Source organism: Tachypleus tridentatus, chromosome 13, assembly GCF_004210375.1.
Source record: "Tachypleus tridentatus isolate NWPU-2018 chromosome 13, ASM421037v1, whole genome shotgun sequence".
NCBI lineage: Eukaryota > Metazoa > Arthropoda > Merostomata > Xiphosura > Limulidae > Tachypleus > Tachypleus tridentatus.
In genome coordinates, this window is record NC_134837.1 from 150,659,709 (window position 1) to 150,685,086 (window position 25,378).

Sequence of the window (25,378 nt, forward strand, 5' to 3'; positions counted from 1 at the left end):
TGTTAGAATATAACATACCTAATACTAATGTAGGCCTGGCATGGCCAAGCGCGTAAGGTGTGCAACTCGTAATCTGAGGGTCGCAGGTTCGTGCCCGCGTCGCGCCAAACATGCTCGCCCCCCCCAACTGTGGGGGCGTTATAAAGTGACGGTCAATCCCACTATTCGTTGGTAAAAGAGTAGCCCAAGAGTTGGCGGTGGGCAGTGATGACTAGTTGCCTTCTCCCTAGTCTTACACTTCTACATTAGGGATGGCTAGTGCAGGTAGCCCTCGTGTAGCTTTTTGCAAAATAAAAAACAACAACAAACAAACCGTTCAGCTGCAATAAACCTACAGGCATAACAAAATGACATTATTGTTTTTATAGAAAATATACGTTTTTGCTTGTATCTAAAAAGTATCATTGTTTCATAGAAAATTGATTTAGTTTTTAACATTTTTTGCGATCTTCCTGAAGAAAAATGCAGATAAGGTGTCCTTGTAAAGAAACAAACAAGATGAATTAACCAGTCAGAATATTGAAACATTCTTTGCTCTTATAATCCTGAGTAGATTCTCATATTTCAAATGAAATAAGTTTGTTTTGGTTGTTGTTAAGCGCTAAACTATAATATGGGCTGTGTGCGACCTGTTCATCACTGGTATAGAAACCTAAATTGTAACGCCATGAGCCTGCAGAAATACACCTGATATACCGAGCGGCAGTGAAATAGGATCTTTGAAAACGAAAAAAAAGGAAATTGAAAATTCAAAGTTGAACTATCTAAATATGTTATAAGATAGATAGTACATGTTCTAACCATTAATGGAGTGTAGCTGGATAGCATTAACTCTAGTTATGTGCAGTAATCCTTTTAACACATAATACAGCAAATTGTCTATGAGTGTATGTCGTAACATTGTAACATCTAAGTGTATAAGTAATATTTCTTGGGTGAAGAAATTTGTATAAAATATAGGATACATACACAAACATTTCATTTCATATTTTGATTAAAAGAATTTCATACAGTCGGTTAAGCACGTTGTATTTAAACCGTTTTCAAAATGCTAATTAACAGGTCACTGACAACCACAGTCGACGTAAAGTCTCGGTGGAACGGATTATATTAGAACTATATTTTCAAAGTATTTGGCATTACATAGGCAGTGTGATGCCACCGAAAATTGATCACTTTTTGAACCGGTAAGAACAATTTTCTGCGCAAAATATTCATACATTCAAATAATAAAGAGGGTTCAGATAGCGGATTAAGGATTTCTAAAATGATGATATCTCTAGTACTTAATGGCGTGGAAAAACAAAGTAATATGAATCAACTTGGGGATACGAGACAGTAAAAGACTTGCAACGAGTCGTATCCTATTCACAGTAAACAAAATGCGGAGGATCCGTAAACAAAATGTTAGAAACAAAAATCATTTTCATGCCACAAACAGTATTATGTAATATCATCAAAAAACGATGTCCGTCTGGAAACGAGGACAGTTAGGTATGGGTTCATAGAAGTAAGACTTTCACTAATACTTTCCATTTGACCTTTGCATACCTCAAACAGCTGGAGAACTAAAGGAGTACTTATGCAATATTGTCGAGACACAAACTGGTCGAGTCGTCAGATATTCTGTCCAGGGATTTCAGTGCGACTGAAGTATTGAAATGGGCAATGTGAACCTCTTAGTTTGTACATCATCTGGATTGTGGAAAGCGTGTAAGGAGGAATGGTGTACACTGGTCATGACAGCCTTACATTGGGACTTTTTGCAGTGAAAAGTACGTTAGAAAACTATTGTTTTGATGCACGGTCGTCAAATAGAACATTTTCGGATGTGACGACATAAAGTATAACGACGTGATGAAGCTACAAAAAGGTTTTAATATGTTAAACTCAATCTTTGTATAATTAATTTAAGTACTAAAAGTTGCACAGCATTAAAATAAGTTAACAGTATCAGCTACACAGTACTAAGAATAATAATGAACCTAGATTATTATAAAGATTATTAAAGCAGTAAATAAAGCAAGTTCAAATGCACACTTTCCTCACGTCTTTATCAGCTATGAAAAACCTACCCTTCTATCACCCTTGTATTGACATAATTAGGTAACATGAATTGGTTTTCACTTTATTAAAGACATTTGAAACTTTTTAGGGTCGTAAAGTAATCTTTATGAATTCTTAGAAAAACAAACCGCTACATCTCTTATATAATTGTTACTATATTTTATCACCTTACATTTTTTGAGGACTTCAATAATTTTTACTCAAACGACTTTAAAAAAAATTAACTCAACGTGTAAATATTATACGTCATATTTAATCAGCATTACGAAATCGACTGATAAATCTAGAACAAGTGAATACTGCTTGCTGTATGTGTGTTATGTAAAATTACTTGAGTTGCAGAAATTAATAAAAATTATAGAAATATCCTTGGAGTAAAAACAATTAATTTGAGCATTGGCCTGGACTTTTTATATGTCATAGGTGTAATGCAACAGTTTGAACAACATAAACTTTTTTTAACATTTTGGGCTTCTTGAATTATATATGATATCTCAAACCGCGGTTAGGACGTTTGACTCGTAATATGAAGTTCGCGGGTTCGAATTCCCCTCATATCAAACATGCTCGGCCTTCTAGCCGTGAGGGTGTTATTATGTGACGGAGAAGTCCACTATTCGTTGATAAAAAAGCAGCCCAAGAGTTGGCGGTGGATGGTGGTGATTAGCTGATTTTCTTCTAGTCTTACAGTTCTAAATTAGGGACGGCTAGCGCAGGCAGCCCTCATGTAGTTTTGCGCGAAATTCAAAACAAACACAAAGGATATATATGTTTTTATTTTTATGTATTTCAATGTACATACAGATATATATATAATTTCAATATTTTAACATGTGATAAATTCATTTAAAACAAGATATAACATTGGAATTCGGCTTAAATGTATTTTTTTTTCGTTTTGTATTACTTGTTCTTCACAAACATTTGTGCTTTCGCTAACTTTAAGCACAATTTTTTTTTCCTTTTCTTACACTGCTAAATTAGGGACGGCTAGCGCAGACAGCCCTTGTGTAATTTTGCGTGAAATTGAAAACAAACAAAGAGAATGTGGCTGTATTTAGTTATGACTATGCAACAGCTCTTATTATAATTATAAATACTACACATGCCATGTAAAAGAAATCGGTCAAAACTAAATGCTCATATCTGGGTCGTGAAAAGACCTGATCCTGTCTATGTTTCGTATTGGGCGACAGCATGCTAAGCAGTAAGTTAGATAATTTTTTGTATTTCAGTATATATTCTACAGGCTTTCTATGCACCACCAAAACAAACACTCCCAGCATGTTTGAATAATTTTTACCTTACTTGGATTGTAACAATACAAATATTTATTCTAAGCTCAACTTAGCTAGTTTACCCCCAAGTAAATTTTCGTAATATTGTATGTTAACCTGAAGATGACCCAGGAAGATCAAAACGTTGTTCTCTGCTTTATTAGTATAAGTGTTAATACAAATACCAGCCGTCCTGAGATATATTTTTATTTCAAATGTGTTTCACGTCATCATAGAATTGTGGTAATATTTAAATTCAACTAGCGTAGGGTTATATTAGTACTTTTAAGATGCATAACTTATATACATATAATAGCTATACTGATATTTTAAATGTTAATAACTTATCTCAAACTCGTATAACTTATCTAGATCACATTAATATTGATACTGTTACAATTAATAACTTACCTGAAACGTGTATAACTTATCTAGATCACGTTAATATTGACACTGTTACAATACATAACACATATAAACAACAACAACATCGATAATTTTACTGTGCATAATTTATCTGAATGACAGTCACATTAAATTATTACCGTGCATGACGTATCTAAAATGTAGCTAAAAGACAGTCATATTGACATTTTTACCGCTCATAATTGATCTAACTGAAAGTAATACTGATGAGAAAACTGGAATGGACGGCAACTATCTTTTGTGAAAACCACAATATAGGGGATGACGTTTCCAAAGTTTTCCGAAACATGAAATACTCTCAAAAAATCGTCCTTTACACTTGTGTTTTTTACAACAGACGGTTGGCGTCCATTACAGTTTACCTATCATGAATACTTGTTTTGTTTTGGAATTTCGCACAAAGCTACTCGAGGGCTATCTGTGCTAGCCATCCCTAATTTAGCAGTGTAAGACTAGAGGGAAGGTAGCTAGTCATCACCACCCACCGCCAACTCTTGGGCTACTCTTTTACCAACGAATAGTGGGATTGACCGTCACATTATACACCCCCACGGCTGGGAGGGCGAGCATGTTTAGCGCGACGCGGGCGCGAACCCCGGATTACAAGTCGCACGCCTTACGCGCTTGGCCATGCCGGGCCATCATGAATACATACTTTTCCAAATGTTAGTCGTATTAATATTATTACTGTTCATACATTCCGTGCGTAATTTGTCTAAACAACAGTAACACCGATGTTTTTACTATGCATAAATGATATAAACGATAGTAATGTTATTTGTATCGTGCATATCTATCTATATGACAGTCGTATTAAAACTGTTGTAATGAATAACTCATCTAAACGAAGTAATACTGATATTTATAACATGCAAACTTACCAAGATCACAGTAATTGTGATGCTGTTAACACGCAAAGCTTATTCATATAGATTTCAGCAAGTTATATATTTTCTCACTGATTATTTACCCAAATCAAACAATATAAGTAATTGTAACATGTCTTATTCCACTGCATTAGCGCAGCAGGAACATTATCGAAATATTCGTGTTCTGTTTTAGTTATAGGTAAACTGCAGAAACAGAAGTAGACTTGTGGTGTGTGAAAACACAAAAGACGTGTTAATAAAATCAGAAACAGCTGACAAACCCGGATTAAAGATATGTTCATATTCTACACACACTTAAAATATTAGTAATGTGGAGTACAAGGTCAACGCTGTCGTTTAATACTAACAATACTATTAATAAATATTATTATGTACGACAATCACAGTTATGTACATAAATATTGTGCTTCTAAATTTCATGTATTACTATAAACACATTCTCTTGTAGAAGGGTCTTGTTATGTAACTTTATACGACAATACAACAGAAGATTGAAGTCTATGTAAAACTCATATAACACCTTAAATATTTTCATATTTGCTGTTATGTGTGTCACTCGTAACCCAAACTACAATCACACTTTTTCTAACAGAATATAATTTAAATATCAACCTATATTGTATTTATATTTTATCCGTCAGTATAAAGGCATTTACGAACATGCTTCATTATTTAACATTTATGACAATGTATGAGACTTAAGAGTGCTAGTTTAGGTTGCTGGTGTGTAAGAGACTATGTCCGAACTTAGGTAATGTGATTGATAATGCCGTGGTACATCAGCATAATGAACGCGGATGTCTATCCACCCGGCCTTAGAAGTTGTAGTCTAAAAACATCTGTCTGTTCTCACGAAATGTCGGGTTTAATGTTAGTCTATGATTGATGACAAATAGTTTTAGAGTTGCTCGATTAAACGCCACCCCCTCAACGCTTAAGCTTCATCTAAACGTGAAGAATATGTCAGCATGTGTTTAATTAGTTGGTTAATTAGTAAACTTGTGTTTACAAAATAATAATTATTTTGTGTGTGCCACTAAACAAACTCATACGCACAGCCTTTACAGCATAAGTTTTTTCTTCGATATATATATATATTATTTTAGCGATAAAGTAAGTGTAGCACGCAGAAACATACATCACTTAAATGATATATTATTAGCGTATTTATGTTTCAGAAGAGTGAAATATTGCTAAATTTTGATTAATAGGTGATATTTTTAATACGTTATTGTAAACTCGATATTGCAAGTTAATTCCAACAGCAGAATTACATATACAGCCGTTGGCAATTTTTAACGTTTTAAATACGATAGATCAATACGAGATAACAAATCATATCTAAATTTAGGCCATGCTGTAAACAGAGGTGAAGGTTTTATAACTGTATGGTTACATAGCAGTAAATGTAATTAGTTCGAAATTTTACAGCCATAATGTTTCGTTCAGATCTAGATTATGTAAAAAAAAATGAAACAACTTATGGGATTTGAAATAGCTATATTGTCTTAAAAAGTTAGTTTTTATTATATGTCTCCACGGGTTCGAATCCCTTCGGTGGATTCAGCAGATAGCCCGATGTGGCTTTGCTGTAAGAAAACACACACACACAACACACAACATACTATGTACCTCTAGCTGTTTCAAGATATCAAGAAAAGTACTTGTGGCGACTTTAGCTAAATCATCTGCTTGATTCGCAAGATTAGAGTTGACATGTTTTATTATTCTGTCTGTAACAGAAAAAAAAATATTAGAAAAATATTCGATACAAAGCAGATCTGTTTCTTAAAAATAACTGCAAATTGTAAATACTTTTTATGACTTAGGTTTGACTGAGAAGTCAATAGTTACTGCTGACTTATGTTAATTAAAACAGTTTAATATAATTTGAATATGAATTTTATTAGTCATATGACAATAAACAATCAAATTCTTTGGAAATTATATTCTACAAGTTTATTCTTAAAAAAACGGTACTATTGAATGAGAAAGGGCAATTAGAATAGTAAGTATAACTTTCCCATGAGTTTAACTGGCGAATTAATTCTGCAAAATGTTTTTATGATATTGTGCAGAACGACTTCCTTTATGATTATTCAATTCTAATTTATGTATGGCATTGATTACATTTTCTAACATTTAGTGCTTTGTTTATTTTAGATGTTTTAAATCTTACACATATTTTACAATTGTAAAACTGAAAATGTTATGACACTGTTGCATAATCACATTTCTAAAGCTGAAAATAGAGTAACTTTAGGGGATAAGAAACGGACAGTTTTCCATTGTGACAAACATTTGAATTTACCTCATCAATGTTATTTACAAAAGCTCAACCCATTGCAATATTATTTTATACAGAACGTTATTTTTACATCGACAATGTCTATGATACATTGATGGACTTCTGCTTCCAGATGTAACGACGCAATGTTCAAGCCACTAATATCATGTATAGTAGTTACTGGTCAGCTAATAACACGAGAGGAGCGTAACGGAAAAATAATCGTTGTCTATAAAGAACCTAAAATGATTTTTGTAGACAGAAGCGGTTGGTGGAAAGTTTTGATAAGAAGGCTTAGGCCAACGTAAAGTGAAAATGATGCTTGTAATCGAACGGATTGTTTAAGGTTTTAGTCCTAAGCACGTCGTTCTGGGGAAGTGCAGATAGTTAAGTTTCTTTGTCTTTTCTTCAATTTCATGGCATCATTTCGAGTTAAGCCTGATGGAAGTTTGTTATAGACTGATTTGATAATTACAGTATAAGTTTAATTTAATTATAAAAAAATCAAAAGCGATTTACCAAAAGATGGACCAAATAGCACTCACCACTTGTAAAAATACCACTCACTTGTCATTGACAAGTTTATTTAATAAAATTATTTAATTTCAGAAAATAAATAATCATGAGTTATTTACTGATGTTGGTGATAAACCTTTATTAATCCATATTTTTCTAAATTGTTTTTGAAAGGAATAAATGTTTATATGAATGTGGTACTTTGAAATCTTAATGAAATAGTCATAAACCTATTTATAAGACTAGAATGTAAAAGTTTGTTTGTTTTTAAATTTCGCGCAAAGCTAAACGAGGGATATCTGCACTAGTCGTCCATAACTTAACAGTGTAAGACTAGAGGGAAGTCAACTAGTCATCACCACCCACCGCCAACTTTGGGCTACTGTTTTACCAACGAATAGTGGGACTGGCCGTAACATTATAACACCCCATGGCTGAAAGAGCAAGCATGTTTGTTAAAACGAGGATTCGAACTAGCAATCCTAAGATCATGAGTTGAGCGCCCTGACTACCTGGACATCCTGGACCTATGCAAAAGAAAATTGATAAAACAATGTAGTTTATTAGTTTTAAACAAACTACAAATAAGTTTAGAAGAAACGTTTATACTGTCTATATCAAATTATTTTTCATATTCGAATGGTTTCAGATATTTCAAACATAAAAGAAATATAATACGTTTTTCAGGATAATGTTAAACAGTCAAGATTTAAAAAATCGTTATACATAGTTTCTTGATAAAGTTCTGTTACTGTCCTCACCTGAAATCCGAAAAATTTTTAAAAACGTTCAGTTGAATAAGTTGTTTTACAAAACAAAAACAAAATCATGTACTGCTTTAGATTATAAAAGCAGGTTTTGATCAAGTTAAAGTTACTGTTTTATGGTATTTATTGGTGTTGGTGGGGATCCTATTGATAGTGTTAACAGTTGCTGGTCACCAATTAAAATTATTGGTAAAATATCACTATTTTAACGAACAGATTAGTTTGATAATATAAATAGTTTTTTACATACTTAGCTCTAAATATAATGATATTTTTTTCTTATTTGTTGGTTTCTGTTTTTAGCTAAAATTCGGGACTCTATGAATGCGTTGAACAAAAAATAAATAGTTTATTTTGCAGCTTTGTGCTTCATCATAAATAAAAACATTTTAGCTAACCAATGAAAAAAAGAAGTTATGAAAGCGTTTGATGTAAGCTGCAATCATTATTTGTTTGGTTTGAATTTCACGAAAAGCTACATGAGGGCTATCTGCACTTGTCGTCTATAATTTAGAAGTTTAAGGCTAAAGGGAAGACAGCTGGTCATCCCCTCTACCACCAACTCTTAGGCTACTCTTTTACCAACGAATAGTTAGATTTATCTTCATTTTATAACATCTCTATAGCTGAAAAGACGAGTATATTTGGTGCGATGAGGATTCGAACCCGCAACCCTCTGATTGCAAGGCGGGCGCCTTAATCACCCTGAATGTACGGGCATGTATTAAAACATCGAGATGTCAATAATATGTGTTTCCACGTATATACAAATTATATAAAAACTTCTGTCTTTAAACTGTTTACATATTTTTCGCAAATAAAATAGTTTAGAATTAATATTTATGGTTCAAATACAACTACTAACCTTCATACGTGTTGTTGCATTAAGTGGTGAAAGGTTTGTTTGATTTATTAGTGGAAAAATGCACAGTGACCCATCTGCGCTTTGCACATTGCAGGGACTGAATCTCAATTTTTGATATTATACAACCTCAAGTATAACTCTGAGCGCAATGAAAGCAACGGCAGTTTTACTTCATTTTAAAGAAGAACATTGTTTTCAGATTTTTAAAAACAAACAAACAATATAATCCTTTTTTACACATTTGTTTACGATTGTAAGTGATTGATAATTGTCCAAGAGGGTCTCTAAGAAGGAATATAGAATTTTCTTTCAAATTTATTGTTGTTTTTTATTTGACTTTCTCTAAGAAAGATTCGAATGTTATTTAGATCGGGCCTGTAAAAAAATTGAAGTTACCTTCCCGAAGCCTGGTTATCAGCAAATACAACTGTAAGTCTTCAACAGTGTATAAGCTATCGACCTAACTGCAGAGTACGTTCATCATCGCTTGTAAAGGTATTAAATTCCCTTTGAGATTAGGGTATCAGGAGAGACCAGACATAGCGTCAGTGCACATTAGGCAAGACGTAAGAATACGATAAAATCAGCTTTGTAACTTTAAACAATTACTTCATTTCAGAACGAAAAACGATCGGTCTCCTAATCGAATGTGTCATTTATCATATTAACTTCAATGGTGATGGAGTTTAAATACAAACAATTCATACGATTCGCCTGTAAGTAAATAAAATACACTTAGTAACAGCACCAAATAACCGATACAAATTAACCTAAGAATCAGTAAATATTTATATAATGCAGTCCGGCAGTTGTCGAATAAACAGTTATGAGGTAAATAGGTACATCCATCTGATGACAAAAGAAATGAAACATTATTATGATAATCGAAAATAATTAATTAACAACACAGGCGTAACATATGAAAGAATTAACACTCGGTCACAGTAAAATCGTTTAACAACTGCTTGTAGCCAAAAGTGTTTGTATTCAAAGACAGATAATTAAAGTAATGTGATATAAGTAAGCTCATCTTAGAAGAAAGATGGTGCTTCTTGTACGAATGATATCGTGTGTGTTTTCTTATAGCAAAACCACATCGGGCTACCTGTTGTGTCCTCGAAGAGTAATCAAACCTCTGATTTTAGTGTTGTAAATAGAAGACTTGCCACTGTCCCACTGGGGGACGAGTGGTATAGCAATGAGATAGCAAGTAAATCCTCAAAGCAATATTCAATTGTAAACTCCCTGATAATTAACATTTAAACTATGTCAGATGAAAATCAAGTTACTTTCATTAACAAGTTTGTAATAAAATACCTGAAACTCTAGCAGAGTCATAATACAACAGTCAACTATAACCACTCTCATGGTCATCAGATGTGACAGTTAATATAACCACCCGATGGGGCATCAAATGATAAACAAATATAAATACCTGAGGGGTCATAAGATTACTATTTAATATAAATACTTGAAGAGCAATCAGATGACAGTCAAATATAACCCTGTAAGAGGACGTAAATGACGGTCAAACATAACAACATCAGGATTTATTGTATCACAGCAGTTAAAAACTACCTGAATATTGGTATGTTAGGTATCAGGCAAAAACAACCACCTGAAAGTTGTCCCAAGAATACTTTCTTGTTCCAATTGAATAAAAGCAGATGTGTAAGGGTAAGTTTATTTTAAAACTGTAGAGTCACAGATTATAAGAGTAAGTCTATTTTAAAACTGTAGAGTCACAGATTGTACGAACAAGTTTATTTTAAAACTTTAGAGTCACATATTGTAAGAGTAAGTTTATTTTAAAAATGTAGAGTAACAGATTGTGAGAGTAAATTTATTTTAAAACTGTAAAGTTACATATTGTAAGAGTAGGGTTACTTTAAAATTTTAAAGTCACCCATTGTAAGTTTATTTTAAAACTGTAGTCACATATTGTAAGAGTAAGTATACTTTAAAACTATCAGCTAGAGTCATCATATTATAGACAAATAAATTATTTTAAAAACTGTGAAGTATTCAGTCATTAGTCAAGTAAATATAGGTCAAAGTTATAAAACAAAGTATTCAGGTTTCATTAAAGTACTTCGACTTGAAAATTTAAATTTGAATCTTTCAGTCTGTTGTCAAAGAAAACTATGTAAAACACATGAAGGCCATTAAATACATAAATTCTTTGTTTCTGATTTCTGAAGAGACGCGCAACTGTTTTGTCTTTATGATTGATTATATTAGAGAATGCAAGTTTAGCAGCAATTTTTACAAGAGATAAAAAATCAGTTTCTTAAACTAAAAGTTAAATGAGTAGGCAAAATTCGTAAGCACTATTTCATTTCAGAATATAATTGGTGTAGAACTCCGAAAACCGAGCCTAAGGTTGAAAGTTAGAATATAAAACCTTCATTGATCCTTCATTTCATTTTAAAATCCTGAATGTTATTTCAAACACTGATATATCTGTAGAAATGAGGTACTAATGATATATTTTGTGTTGTAGAATTTTACAAATACATATGTGTAAATTTATACCAATCTCTCCAGTCCAGTGAAGCTTATCCGCCAGCAGTCATGACTTCAGTTTCATCTTTCAAAATTTTTGTTAATACTAAGTTTCATAGTAGCTAATTCTTCCGGAATTGTAGAAGGTGATTAGATTTAGTATAATGAAAGTAAAGCTCTTACTCCCTCACAGTTCACTGCTACCTTGACTCAGATACATGCTGAATAAAAGTTAACTGAATGCGTCATTATATGAATACTTTGCGAACTCACAAAATTGATAGTTCCTATAATCTCTTAGATTAATTAACTGGAAACAGACACATAAAGTCATCGCGCTCTGATACAGAACAAGGGTAAATACATGTTAAGAATTAGAGGCTAGAAAGTCTTTAAACGATAATCATTCCTATGTTGAATACGATATCTGATTAAGCTTTAAAAGGACACTTGAGTTCTGTGGAGCTGAGTTGTCTACGTTAATAATTAAACCTTCTATGCTATTGTCACATATCAACCGAACAGGCAAATAGAACTAGCTCATTCTTAATCTATTCAACCACTCAGTACCTTTATGTTTTAGGCCTACTATACTTATAGAGAAATAATTTACGTGGTATAAAAGACCTATGATAACTATCCATGATTACTGCTTCCTTTTAAATGAAGGAAGTTGTACCGTATAGTAATCGTGCATAAATACGCTCTATATGTGATCATTAGCATAATACTCACAGATGATTGAATATAGAAAAAGGAGATTTCTTAAATCAACTCTTCTAATCTAATACGGGAAAATAATTTTCACTTTGTCTTTCACTTTTAATTTAAAAGAAATATTTATGTTTCTTGTTTATTTCATCTTTTCCCTCGCTCCTACAGCAGTTAGTCTACGGATTTACAACGCTGAAACCAGGGGTTCGATTTCTCTCGATAGACCCAGCAGATAACCCGATGTGGCTTTACTGTAAGAATACATACACACACTTACTTCATACTTTTTACTTCTAAGAAATAGATAAAATATTTGAGTCTTATTGCGAAAGGAAGTTTTTTTATATAAAGTAACTTTGTGTCAGCATTTTTCACTTTTAATGTGAAAGTAACGTAAATTTCTTCCTTTCTGTAACAGTAAGTACATGACAGTGCTAACATGATTACATGTGTTAATTAAATCAAAGCTTCAGATGATGTTGGAAAATTTAATTGAAAATAAGAACTGCAAAGTAGAATCTTAAATTGTTCAAACATATTTGAAATATCAATGAAACTGAAAAGGATTCTATTGTTTTGTGTGAAAACCTTTTAAAATTATCTTAAGGTACTTCAAACATTCTTAATTAACTGATTTTTATGCATATATATATGCATATATGTGTATACGTCAGTCATAGGATGTTTTCAAAAGCCGAACCTTAAGCCAATATAATTTCTAGAATACCATACCCATTTATACATATAAATGGTTCACGAGATATTATGATTTCTTAACTATTTATTTGTTATTGAACTTGTAAGCTAGAAATATCACAAAGTATTTATAAAGTTGATTATGGTAAAGTAATTCATTCTTTACTTTAATATAAATATTCCATTTTTCTTAGCTTATTGCTAGCACTTAAGCTTTTCTGTGCCATGATGTAATCAACTTAGGTTTTCTAACTGTACGAGAGATCAAGTGAGGCGAAATTATTTATTGATTTGTTTCATTCTCTTTTACGAGGAACGTAGAGTGCCACTCATAAACATTAAATCAATTACACAACCACTTTGAGTGGTAGGTTAATTTTCTCAAAAGTGCATTTTGTTTAGAAATACAGAAATATATCCAACAATTATTTAACAGCTTTTAAACCTGAGCGATAGAAGATAGCAAAATAATAAATTCTACTATCCAGAGAAGTTGTTAAGGAAAAACTATACATTCAATCATTCCTACCTTTAATGTTTATTAAAATTAATTAGTGACATTCATAATTTATTACTACTTTGCATAATCTATTATTCAACAGCATGTTACATATACTAAATAATATTTAAAATTAGATGTTAACATCATCTTATTCAGGGTTTTCATTTAAGATGGTTTAACTTGCAGCTCCATGTATAAGATTTTCAACTGTTTTGTCTTCCTTAATATTTGTCATTTCTAAAACATTAATTCAGGTTCTTTGCCCATTAATTGTATGGCATAAAATAAAAATACTTACAGATCGTGAAAATGTCCAAGATAACAAACTACACTTAAAGAAATCGTGTGTGGTGCGTATACTGTGAAACATTACCTTACCAAAAAAATTAAATATATATGTCAGTTGTTTATGCTTCTATATTTAATGTAAATTTCACTTGCCTAACAAACAATCCATTACTCTCATTTTCATCAATTTTCATAAGATGTTACTCATATGTGGCGGGAAAAAAAGTCTTACGAAGAAAAATATTTGTATCTTCAATGGCCTTGTATTATTTACGTTGCAACTAAAACAGTGTTAGTTATTCAGTTGCTTGCAGCATCAAGTTTCACATCTTTTTTTGATGCCATATAAATTTTTTTTGTTTCTTAGAATTTAATTCTGGCTAATATTGGTTCTTATATATAATTGCTTTCCTTGTGGAAGGTCGGAATGGTGGCGGGACCATATGCAATATATATGTTTCCTGCAATTCCCTGCTGGTATAGCGGCAAGTCTATATATTTACAACGCTAGAATCAGGGGTTCGATTCACGTCGGTGAACTTAGCAGATAGCCCGATGTGGCTTTGTTATAAGAAAACACCCACGTTTTCTGTAAACTCTGGTATAAAAGTTAAAACTATATTATTTAAGTATACGAAATAATAACTTTTTTCTACTTCTCTTTTAGTTAGCTCAAAATATCCTGATGGTTAAGATGGCTCGATATGCAATGTGCAGACTGTAAGGTGGAGGCACATTACTCTCTACTCTATCACTTCAAAATTAAGATGTCAAATATCTCTTGAGTATCTCTGCACAATTATTCATCAAACAAACATATATACTTTTAAATTAAAACTATTTATTGTTGCTATTACACGATTATTCTGGTGGATTAGCGGCAAGTTTACGAATATATAGTGCTACGGTCCAGTGTTTGATTCCTCGCGTTCGACAACCGAGTGTGTAGCTTTGCGCTAAACAGCAACAATCCCTATTTGATAAAAAATGATATGAAACAAATCATACAGCTACATACGAATGATATAATTAGGTTCTATTTTTAGCAACAACACCTGACTGTATATCATCTTTATAAATATAAATAATCCTGCTTGGAACATATTCTCATTTATGACTAATAACAAGTAGTGAATAGAATGATAGAATGAGCTTCATGTTTATTTTTGGCATCTTAACAGCTTGTTTGTTGAAAAAGTCAAAGGAATAAATCAATAACATCACCGCTACATAATCCTCAAATCACATATGAATACAGGTTTGCAATGTTGAATAAAACGCAACACGTATATATAATATAGACTCTGTTACTCTACGAAGGAAATTCCTGTTTTTTTCAATTTGCTCTTTTCCAGGGTTTCTTATAAGGGGTAGTATAATTCAGTGACAAGTAGCGAATTGAATAATAGATTGGGATTCATATGTATTTTACACAGATCAAAATTTATAAAGAGGTTATAATATCTACTAGCTACAAAAAGTTGCACAAATACTATCCTCAGCAATGAAATGTTGATTTTTTAAAACAAAAACAATAACGTTTATTTGTAATTTTGGTTCATGAATCCAAAACTTTTACTCAGCTAGAGTAGATAACATTGTGTAATTATAACTCAAACATTTTTACGTGTTAAAACTACTTACTTCTTTAGAACATTATCACGGTTCTACACGTCGTGAATGAATATTAATTTCTTCAGAAAAAAAAAGGAAAAATCTTTGTAAGGTGATAATAATTGTTCTTAAGATTCTTGGACATATATGACCTAGCGTTTTGTGTGACTACGCCACAATGAAATGATGAACATGTAATCTATTTCTAAAAACAAATTTACTAATACCCACGGGTATAGTTCTAACTCATTTATTATATTTTATTTTGGCTGGACGTTTTAGCATGTAATGAAACTTAAAAAGTTACCATCGTATTTATTACGAACTGTACATGTTCTTTACATAATTGTGTTTGCTTGTTTGTACTTATGCGCAAATATACATAAAGAGTTATCTGTGCTCTACTCACTATAAGTATCGAAACCCGATTTCTAGCAATATAAGTCCGTAAATATACCACTGTACCACCGGAGGACACATAACTGTGAATAAAAATAACTGTTACTTTGAAATGGTCCTTTTTGAGTTCGTGGTGACTTGAAGATATAGACAAAATACGTCCCTAATTTAGCAGTGTAAGACTAGGGGGAAGGCAACTAATCATCACCAACATACTCTCCATTTCAGTCGTGAGGGCGTTATAATATGACGATTAATTCCACTATTCGTTGGTAAAAGAGTAGCTCAAGAGTTGGCGGCGGGTGGTGATGATTAGTTGCCTTCCATCTTGTCTTACAGTGCTAAATTAGGGACGATTAGCGCAGATATCTTTCGTGTAGCTTTGCGCAAAATTTAAAAACTAAACAAACTGTACATACGTAGAAAAAAAATTACAGCGTTTAAAATGTTCAAAATTATTGCAAGAAAAGCTTTCTATATTCCGTATTGGTAGCAAATAAACACTATCCATTATTGCAAATGACATCTATTTCCGCTATTTGTTTTACAGGATTTATGCTCAACAAGCAAAAATTTCATCACGGCTAGGCTCAGTCATACGTCAAAATATATTCACATATCTTTTTCTGTCAAATTCCCTGATGCATCAGCATGCAATATGGAACAGGTGATCATGAACAGTTGGAGGTCTCGTGAAATTTCTTGGAGAAAAATAATTCAACTTAAAGTTTATAAGAGCACAACGTTTGTGAAAAGCAAAAAATATAAAGTGAATTCCAATTTCATATCTTGTTTTAAATAGATTTAACACGTGTTAAAATATTGAAGTTTTGTACATATATACGTACATTGAAAAAAAAACAAAACACACATCTTTGTGTTTGTTTTGAATTCCGCGCAAAGCTACACGAAAGCTATCCGCGCTAGTCGTCCCTAATTTAGCAGTGTGAGACTCGAGGGAAAACAGCTAGTCACTATCACCCACCGCCAACCTTTGGACTACTATTTTACCAACGAATAGTGGGATTGTCTGTCACATTAAAACGCTCCCACGGCTGAAAGGGTGAACATGTATAGTGTGATAAAGATTCGAAGCCGTGACCCTCTGATTGCGAGTAGAATGCCTTAACCACCTGGCCATACCGGGCCACGTTTGTGTTTGTTATTCGATTACCCCACACATATAAAGCTATAAAACATATGCTGTCATCTTATTTCAGCAAATTGTTATCTGAAATAAATAGCAGCATATATTTGTAGTTTCTACCGGCCAGAATAACTTTTCATAATGAAACGGAAAACGAAAAGAAATGATTTTGGCAGTGTTTATGGTTTGCACGGGTTTCTCGTTTAACAGGAAATTTTAAATTTCCCAAAATGGACAGCAAAGCGAAGGTGAACTGTGTCTACTATCACGAGCAAGTAATTCCACCAATCACTTGAGATGTACCGGATGACTAAATAATCAAGAAGATGCTGATAAATTACAACAAACCAAATTAACAGTGGGGCTTAAATAAATGAAATCAGTTGCATTAGCCGTTCAATCAAGTGATTGTGGTGACTCTGGTTATCTTAAATTGGTCATGGAGGCCAAAGACCATGTTCATTGGAGTAATTGTAGAAGGTTTGTTGAGATGTAGAGTATGAGATTGTCATCACTGGTATTGGACAATAATGTGTAATCATGGTCATCATAATGAGCAGAAATGCCGACAAAGGAAATAGTTCCGAGGGTGACACGAGACCTGTAAGATCGTTTATAGCCCTACGTACAAAATTTATTTGTTTTTTCTACGAAAATAACTCAACGGTATTTACCGGATTTGCAGCATTTTTCGATAGTATTTCATATAAACGCTATCAAAAACCCATCTAAATAAACTAGGATCGGTTTCAGATCCAAATGTATCACTGACATTCTAAAAAGACACTATCCCCAATAAAGCCAGAAATATTTAAAAAATAAATTAAATATATAATGATAAAACACATTTAAGCAAAAGTTAAAGAAACAGTTGTATTTTCAAATATCATAAGGCTTAAAATCACATGTACAAATTTATAAATATGTACGAAATAAAAGTAACAAACAATTAACCTTTGAAAAACACCAATAGTAAATTGTGATTCGTGTTTCCGAACTTTATAGTTTTGGATTAAATACAACGAAAGTTTTCATCGTAGCTTCGTGTTGACGTTTTCAGATTTTAGTTACTTTGAAACTGAATTGTTCTAGAGAGTTGACAATAAACACATGTTGCTTTGACGCTGAACAGTTGTAGAAAGTGAACGAGAAACATAAGTTGTTTTGAAAGCGGATTTTTCTAGAAAGCTTATAAGAAATACAAGTTTCCTTCAATTAAAGTTAACACGTAAATGATAATTCTATCCTGTGAGAAAAGGTTAATTGATCTTTCTTTTGTTGAGAGAAAACTCAATTTAAAATGACAAAACATTTAATTCACTTTTCTTTGAGTTGACAGAATGAACGTAAAAAAAGCTATTACGGGTTAGTTAAAAGTAACAAATTACGTATAAATAAAGTGAGACAACAAAGAGACTGATAAAGTGTTAAAGAAATAAAAAACAAATATAAAGATTAAATTAAAAATATATATATATATATATTAAGATTTCGAATCAGTCTTCGTAGTTCAATAAGTAAGGAGAATAAATAAAGGTCTTCATTCAAGTGTTTAGTCAGTTAATGTTAGAGATACTAAAGAACAAGTTGTCTCTGCCAAAGGAAGATCGACAAATGTTGCTCAGATAACGTTAATATATTTAACTTTTATTCGGGATTTACACTATAAATGATTACTGAAAACAATTGTACAAGAACCATATATGTGCACGTTTGCCATTACGTCAGCCGTATGTTTACGAAATTACATCACTAAAATCTGGCGTTTGATTCCGCTTTATGTCAGCCTTAATGTTTAGCAAAAACATTGCATAGATTTAAAATAATCATATATTTAATATATATGATTTTCATCACTAAAAATAAGATCAGTCAAAAGGAAACTTAAACTACTTATATTTTATTTTGTAATATAAATGAAAACAACGTTTTAAAATGGTAAGATATTTAGATATTATAGAATGTGTGACCTATAAGGTCTCTTAGAAAGCGCTCTTGTTTCAACTTTGTTTACATAACTTTTTACGTTGCTTTATTTCAGGGCTTATCCGAGGGTTGTAGGTTCGAATCCCAGTCGCACCTAACATGCTTGCCCTTTCTGCCGTGGGGGGCATTATAATGTGACTGTTAATTCCACTATTCGTTCATAAAAGAGTAGCTCAAGAGTTGGCAGTGGGTGGTGATGACTAGTTGCCTTCCATACATCTTGTCTTACACTGCTAAATTAAGGACGGGTAGCACAGATATCCCTCGTGTAGCTTTGCGCAAAATTCCAAAACAAACCAAATACACTTCAATTCTGTCTATAGCGACAATAATTACACTCTGTCACTTGGCCTCAGGATACCAAACAGGGACAAAGCTCATTAACATCTGTCTTTTACTTTATAAATTATTTTTCTTATTTGGATTATGACACTAGCAAGAAATCAATGTGGTGCCGTCTCTGAGGATCAGAGATAACTTTCATGTTTTATGAAGTTTTAGTATTAAGAAACACAAGTACTTTACTTTATTCACCTCTGTCCATATAGGTATAGAATTCTATGTATTATATCAGCCGCACCAGTGAGGTATATGGTTTCCAGCCATTTGTTTTTTTACTTTTACCTTATGATAAAACTTGAAAATCGCAATAAAATATTTAAGCAAATTTCTCTTGGAGATTTTCACTTGATTATTATTTTCTTGTTTATTCCGTAGCTTAAAATTAAAAATTACTGAATAAGAACTGTAAGGATATCTGATCTAGCCGTTTATACCGTTGAGAGCATAAGAAGTCATTCAGTTGAACAAACACGTAGTAACAACAGTAAGAATGTCACTGCAGAACGTTGCCGTTTTGACGCGACAGCGTGAAACATTAATAAACTAAACTGTGCGATGCGATTTTAACTCAAGCTTTGTTTCATTACTTCGCCATTATTCATTTAACTAGGATTAAAATATTATATCATTTATATCCAAAAACTTTCTCATAGTCCTATGTTTTAATGGGGGTCTTAGCAGTTATGTCAATAATGTTGTTTTCCAAATAGAAGTGATTTAGGTCTGTTTTATTTAAATTTATTGATTAATGTACGGAAAGGTTCAAACCGAAGTTTACTGAGTTTTGATCTCATTACTTATAACGCTTACTATCCAGGAAGAAAAGTAATAACTTCGTTGACCATATAACATTATATTTGAACGAAAGAACTCAACTTAGTTCTCTTTATCAGTTTGAACGCTATTTGACATTGTGTGGTTTATCAATGTTTATCCTGGATATAGATTTTGTTTTTGTTTTTTCAATTTAGGAAATATGTGAAACTTATTATTTATCCGTTGTTGTAAAGTTACTTTTATTTTAATGACAGTTTCATAACTGAAAAATTTACAAACATGTGATGTTATATATGATCACTTATTTCCTTCATGGTTTGGAGTTATGGCACTCGACTCACCAGCCTTGGGTTGCGGGATCAAAAGTTGGTTTCGAATATGTTCACTCTTTCACCAGTGTGAGCGTTATAATATGACGTTCTATCTAACTACTCTTTGCTGAAAAAATAGTATGAGTTGACAGTTGATGTTGTCGATCGATTACCTTTTATCTTTTCGGCAATTCAGAATTAGGAACTGCGGTAGATAATCTTAGTAGCTTTGCCCAAACAAAAAAGCAAACAATCCTTTGGCTAAAAGGTGTAAACTGGTATTTACACACTTTTCACACCATGTTCATTACAACTTTGTAATCATATATGAATTGTATTAGCATTTGCCATTGAAACATTTAATTGAGTGATTTCAAATAAGAAGAAATTAGTGGCAGTCTATCTGATGTACGACCTCTAACAAAAGTACAAATCCATTATCCATATCCAATTTCCTTATGATAAATCTGCCTATTTCAAATTTCTGATGACGCTAAAACCCAAGTCCCCAGATCAGAAACTTGCTTGATTCCATTTCTAATAAAACTAAAAACTCAGTATTTACATTACAAGATTACTTGATACCAATCTCTAATGGGGGACACAAACCATGAATCCACATCAAAAGACTGTCTGATTCCAGTCTCTATTGAGCAATACACCCAAGCTCCAATAAAACGACTGCTTGATACCGATCACTAATGAGATTACAAACCTAGTCTCCACATCACAACTCTGTCTGACTCGATTTGCTTATTAGGTAATAAACCTACTATCTACATCAAAAGGCTGCTTGATAACAGTTTACAATGGAGATACAAATCAAATTTTCATATAACGGATCTGCCTGATTCCAGTTTGTAATGGGGTTACAAACCCATTCTCTACATCACAAGCTTGCATGATTTGAACCTGTATTGAGCTACAAACACAATGTCCATATCAAACGACTACCTTATTCCAATCTGTAATTATGCTACAAACCCCAGTTTCTACATTACAAGATTACTAAACACAAATTCCCAGTGAAGGTACAAACGAAATCTCCAAATCACAAGCCCGTCTGATTCGATTTTCTAATGAAGCTATAAACTCAGTTTATCACACGACTGCCTGATTCCAATCTCTATTGGAACCCAGTTTCTTCATTACAAGCCTGCTTGGATTTAGTCTATATCTATTGTGACTACAAACCCAGTCTTCACATTACCATACTTTATTGATTTATGTTAACATTTCTTGTGAATATTTTGTTAGCATTGTAAGTCTTTTGTACATTTAACTGATTTTTAGGCCCGTATAGTACCAGTACAATATTTCTTGTGGCACTGTTAAAAAGATAGAGATCTGAAGAGAGTAAAGTAAACTCATTTTTTTCTTGATCTCCTTAGTGTCAGAGATTAAGTTGGGCCGGAACTAAGTTCAGCTTCCTTTCTTATTCAGTCCATTCACAGTTTTTGTCCCTTAAAGAAAAAATATATTAGGGAGCAAGAAACAGCAGAACAAATACAGTAAAAGTTTAATGTTACACTCAGCCTGAAAAACTGAATGTCTTGCACTAATGTAAACGCTGCAGATCCAATGTAAAAATTTTGGGAACGCCTAATGCTTCTGTTCAGGTGTGTATGCTATGAATTTGTCGATAATGCAAAGTGGATTACAAAACAGAGTTTCTCATTCTTTAAACTCGAACTTTCACTTTTGTTTATTATTGACAACTCCTATTAGTTTACCTTTCAAATCTAGATCTATAGTTGGTAAAATAACAGCATGAAAGAACGGATACGAGGATACATTTTTTTTACTAGTTACGTATAGAACATAAAATAAAACAGACAACGAAATTTTCAAATATCCAAAAAAAAAATCTATCAAAGGTGTTTTATTCAGAACAGACTACATTTTTAATCTGCGCAACATTTAAGTTTTAAGTACAATAATTACAGTTTCAAATATTTCACATAATACTTGTTCGTTTTTCGTACAGTTTTAACTTTCTGTACAGATAAATTTTAATATTTTCTGATTTAGTCAGTAGTTGAAGTTAAATGTTTTTGTTTTATTGTTTTGTTTGTTTAACGTGATGTTCGAAAATAAAACAGAAATAAAGAAAAAAGCTTCCTCATTACAAATTATTTTTTTCAGTATACTATTCGATTTCTTCAAACAAAACGATGTAAGAGTCATCTATTGACAGAATGAGTAAAATGTGTTACTTGTTATTTTGTTTGAGAAACTTCGATTTCCCCCAGTGACGTAGCGGTATGTCAGCGAACTCACTACGCTAGAAACCGGGATTTGAATCCCAGTGGTGGGCATGGCACAGATGTCTTATTACAAGACAAATAAGTTTAGCCCTTTAAATTTTAAAGTGATATTGAAAGACTAGTTTATTGTATTTTACTGTATCCAGTTATTTCTGTTAGCTTACATTGAATTTCTTTAAATTGTGCTTGCTTGTTCGTTTATTTTGTTTAGATAAGCTGTGGTGAATATATATAAATTACATTATTTTTAATGTTTCAATAACAAATGTAAAGCATTTGATAATAGCAAATAATACGTCGTCTGTGGCTTATTCCTCCAACTTATAATATTTCCTAAGTGGATGTTTTGCACGATATAAGTTAGTTAAATTCTTCATACTAGCCCTGTTTCTTTTACATATCTTAAAATGAATGATTATTCTGTTGTTTTGTACATCACTGCAAAAGTTCTAACGCAAGTTGTTTTTAAATATTGCACACAAATTTGAGAGCAAACTAAATATATTTTATTCTTTATTGGATTATTGAAACATTCTTTTAGTTAATCGCTTATTACTAATATAAAGTAGTTTTTTATTTTTCAGAGAACTACATTCTCGTAAAAATATTATATTATATTGCTTGTACATTCAGAATACTGTTACTTTTATAAAGCCCCCACATTTAATTTGTTGTTGTTGTTGTTTTAATTTCGCGCAAAGCTACACGAGGGCTGTCTGCGATAGCCGTCCCTAATTTAACAGCGTAAGACTACAGGAATGGCAGGTAGTCATCACCATCCACCGTCAACTCTTCGGCTACTCTTTTATCAATAAATAGAGGGATGATCGTGACGCTATAACGTCCTCACAGCCGAAAAGACGAGCATTTTAGTGTGACGGGGATTCGAATCCGTAACACTCAGATTGCGAGTCGAGCGCCCTAACCATCAGGTCACGCTGGACCCCCAAAATTCAAAGCACGAGGAATATTTCGTGGTATCGCAGAGACTTGAAACTAGCTGTAAATTGTGCTCATTGCAACAGTAGATAAAACGTGTGTTGTTATACATACAGGATATGGACTAGTGGATAATGTGCTTTGTTTTTGCATTCGAAGGCTCGTAGTTCGCAGATAAAGCGTGCTTCGTATATTGGGATAGTGGGTGCATTGTAAGAAGGGTGGTCAAATCTCATTATTATGTTACATAAGAGTATTCCAAAAGTTGGTGTTTGGTGGTGTTGACTAGTTGACTTCCTTCTAGTCTATCAGTTAAAACGTAGTGGAGAATATGCCCAGTTAAAATTAGGAAACAGAAAAATATAAAATTTGCATTTGAGAAACTATAGAATACTTTAGGCGAATATCAGGCATTATTTTTATAAAAAAGGGATATAAGTAATAATTTTTTCCAGTAATTTTAAGAATAATTTTAATATCAGTAAAAATAGCAACAAAATGTAAATAATATTAAATTGTCCAGAAAAAAATATAGTTTTTGAAATGCAAAGTTTGGAAAAGTATAAACAAGTGTTGTAAAACAAGCTTTAATCAAAGTGAGTACCATTTGCTTTAACACACTTTTGTCAACGTGTAACGATGCTGTTTATGCTCCTGCTGTAGAAATCAGAGATTCTATGGTCACTAAACTCTCTGAAAGCTTCTTCTGCAGCTGCCTAAATTTGAAAGCGTTTGTTGTTTAAAAATTTGTCAAAGTGCTTGAAAAAAATGAAAATCTGTAGGGGAAGAGTCTGGAAAATAAGGTGGATGAGGCAGAACCTCGATTCCAAATTCGTTCAATTTTTGGAGCGTCATCCTTGATAGTTCTCATAGTGCCAATTTTGTTGATCTTCAGTCAGCTCATGCTGAAAACATTTATCCAACTTTTTCGTCTTTCCACTCGTACGTAGGTGGTTGGCAACACTTGATTTACTTGTGTGTAGCTTTTCTGCAAGCTCAGTTCACCAGGTTTTCTTGTATTTTTATTTGTTAGGCCATTCATAGGACATTTTTCTCATGATTGAAAAAAGGAGCTAAAAGAAAAAACACCCAAAGGTTACAAACTTCCTCGTATGTATGAGAGAACCAAGTAATTAATTTTGTGCAGCCTAATGGAATTATCCAAGCCAAAAGTAAAATAAATGCTATTTGGTTAATTAATTTACGTTCATAAACAGCGTATGATAGCGTTAAGAAACAGTTCAGTTTCAATATGTTTATAGCGGTGTCTTAATTATTAACAAGCAGTTATTATTTTAATACGTTTGCAGTAGTTTGATAATATTTGGAAACAACTCACTTTTATTGCATTTACGCAAGTTTATTTATAATTAAGAAATAATTACAATTTTTTTTCATAATAGTGTGATAACATTAGACATCATTGTAAGATATGTCATTCACTTTTTTATGAAATAACAGGTTAGAACTAGAAAAGAAACATGAAACTCTTGTTATTCACTCTGTATATTATTTCTTCTAATTTCTAATTCTTTTCAACGATGTTTCTCTCTTTTATATTCTTAGCCGCTGGTCGGATCTTGCTAAGGGTTAAACTAAAAATGCAGATATTTCTTAGGCCAATTTCAGCACAAATTAAGCATATATATTTAGCATATATTCATTCTATTTGAAAGCAAAAGTTAATTACAACTTCAAAAAGGAAGAATTCCACTAGATATGACTTTAACAACTAAATTTTGAAAAATGTTTTTGATATGATTTTGATAAATACTTGGCAGATTAAACTTTTAGAA